Genomic DNA, 3,181 nt, shown 5'->3' on the forward strand with positions numbered 1-3,181 from the left:
GGGAGTTTGACTTGAAGAACGAAGTTCAATCTATGATGGTTTCACCTGGGGGGTCATGAAAACTAGGAGGGAGAGGGAAGGGGGCTGAGTGGAGGGAAGAGGGGAGTGAGGCTACACACAAAAGCTACCACATCTATAAAATGTTCGCCTCTATTCATGTCAAGACACACAACATCCCTTTCGATTTAGCTACAAAATTCTTGCCAAGCTTCCTATTTTGCGTAAATGCTCAATTTTCGAGCAGGATCACAACATCTCTTCTAATTTTACACTGCAAAACCTGTTGAATGTCGTGCCTTGTAATTTTCGATAGGATATGTTGAGGTGCAGCGACCAAACAAGGGAGATTGGAGGAGCTTTGGTGAGAATACAACTTGATGATTTTGTGTATGATTTTTTCACATTTCTCAATCTCTTGTTAATCTAATGCGAGTCAGAAATGCTGAACCAATTAAAGCTCAAAATTACAAACTCAAAGTAAAAAATTGCAAGAAAATGTGATGCTTGAGTAGAAAGATATTGAATTTTTTTAATTAGTAGACCCATTAGTAGTGCCCAAAGAGTAGCAACATATGTACAGTTAGGACTTCTCCTTCAAACCTCCTTTAGTTATTTCAATTCTCCTTCAAGGCTGGGATATGTCTAAAAGTCTTTCTAAAGATGCTATTTTCCTTCAATGGTGGCTGGAGTAGTAACATGTGTACAATTAGGACTTCTTCTCCTTCAAACCTCCTCTAGCTATTTCAGTTCTCCTTCGAGGCTTGCATATGTCTAAAATTCTTTCTAATGATACTATTTTCCTTCAAAGGTTGGGTATGTTTAAAGTCTTTTCAACGAATCAAAAGGACTTTGAAATTTTTTCAATTCCTCAAAAAGACCTTGAAAAGACATTTAAACGTATCCAACAAGTATTGAAAAAAATAGCATTTGTGTATGGACATCAAAAAGAATTTTAGAAATATCCAACGTATGAGCCTTTTGATTGTAGCCACAATGCTGATGCTGGTTGTGTTTGCTATTTATTTTTATTTCAAATCATAGGGCTAGTTTCAGACATCACATTAATTGGTGTTTGACCTATTAGCTCAGTGATACATTGCTATTCAAACCATCAGGTAGGTTTAGGACCCTAACCATCCTAGTGTTTGAACTTGAAATAGCTGTATTCTCTATTTTTTTAATATGAAATTCTTTTACCAAAAAAGATGGTGGATATCCAACAATTCAACTATTATAAAATAACAATTTTGACCATTGGGATGGTTTACGACAATCACATGAGCTCCAACACAACCCAGCTTATTGCAATGACATTTACTGATTTGCATTGTTTCAAGTATGTGTATGATGTGCTCATAAAACTACTTGCATACAATACCTTTTCTGTAGACGTCCTTCTCATTTGGAGAAACTCTCTTATTGTTGTGTCAGAATAATGTCACGGCTTCCTTTACTTGCATTGTGTTGATTCCGATAAACTCCTCACATCAGGATGGAGCTGCATTTTTTTCACTCAATGGCCAATAGCTGGAATCATGTTGATGTTTACTATTGAATGTGATGATTGCATTAGTGAGAGAAGAGGCCTTCTATAAGTCCGTTGATTAAAAAAATGAGAGCAAGTCGGGTTTACATAGAAAGTATTTTGGCAGAACCATAAGGGAGATGGGTTGAGACATAGTTGTATAGATAATCATGGATAATGTAAAGGGTTGTAAAAAGATACTAGACCATCACAAAGCGTGTCTCACAATTGTATGCATCAACATCTTGCACTTACCCCTTGAACTTGTACTTGAAAGATTAGTACAAGCATTTGCCATGGTTTAAGAACATTATACATGGTGCTTGTGAAATTGGTGAGTTTATATGATTGTATCAATGGCTCAATTCAAGGGTTGGGTCCATAGTGTTACAAGTGCCTATAGGAATAAGATTTTTCATGCACTAATGACATAGGGCATCTAAAGGCAAAGTGATCCTTTGACTCAATCTCCTATAAATCACATAGGGTGTAGATATGGCCCTCTCTAGGTATGCCCCATCCCATCCAGTCTTGATAATTAGTGTGAGGAAGCATGAAACTGCCCAATCAAAAACCTCAAAAAGTAGGGGAGGTGGATCCCTAGCAAGTCAATGATATTGTAGGCAGTGATCTTTGTAGAAGTTGAGCTTCACAAAAAGCTCGCTACCACCACGTCTTGTATGTGTGTAGTTCTATGAGATCCTCGCAAATGACCTAGTTAGCCTCTTGATAGGTGACCGGAATAGAGGGGGCGTTAAGACTGAAAGGGAATCAAGCTGTCCATGTGATGTCTCAGGCTCGCAAACCATTTGCATATATGATCATCCCAACACCTTTGATCACCCTCATTTGCTAATGTCATGGATGCTAATAAGGACAACCATGGTAACCTACGTTGGACTAAGTTTAAGGGAGCAAAATCCCTAACTCACAACCTAGATTGCTATGTCAAGCTAGAGTGGGGGACCCTAAAATGATGTATGTGGAATTGACGGCTTATTGTGCCGATCATCTATGCTAATAAGGGCCTCTCCACACTCGATTCAAGTCCACCTCAGATAGATCAACCGCCCCCTAGCATGGGCTACAATATATGCCCATTAGACAAACCAAATAATCAACGAGAAGAGACTTGGTCCCAGGATCTTGGAAGTGAGAGTAAAAGAATTGTCACCAAAGCTTGGTAGGCGCAGCGGACCCCCTACTCAATCGGTCCCGCATGACTAGTTTCACCATGAAATGACGCCAAAAAAAAGAACTTCTAGTCAAATGTAGGATGCAACAATCTTGATCTATAACCCATCAAGGGTGAACTGCTCTCTATGCATGACTATACTGGATGTGTTGAAGATCAAAACCTTAGTTTTACCAAGATTTCCATTTAGATCATGTCTCTTGTAGAAGATGTGGAGTGCGCCTAGGTGTCTCTGAATGCCCTTAGCTGAAGAGGAGAGTAAGAGCACATCATTTGCATAGAGGCGAATCCAACTCAAGGAGCCGGTGTGAGATGAGCTTGTGCCTCCTAGTGTCTCGATGAAGAACTTTAAAAAAAAAACCTCTGCTATAATAATCTCTGCTCCTTTCTTGACTCTCTTATTTTTTGCGATGTTCGCCCATCTCTCTATTTCTCCACTTCAGCTAGTACTTCGCACGTAA

This window comes from Dipteris shenzhenensis, chromosome 28, assembly GCF_047967505.1.
Source record: "Dipteris shenzhenensis isolate YYH24624 ecotype China chromosome 28, Dip_SZ_1.0, whole genome shotgun sequence".
NCBI classification, from domain to species: domain Eukaryota; kingdom Viridiplantae; phylum Streptophyta; class Polypodiopsida; order Gleicheniales; family Dipteridaceae; genus Dipteris; species Dipteris shenzhenensis.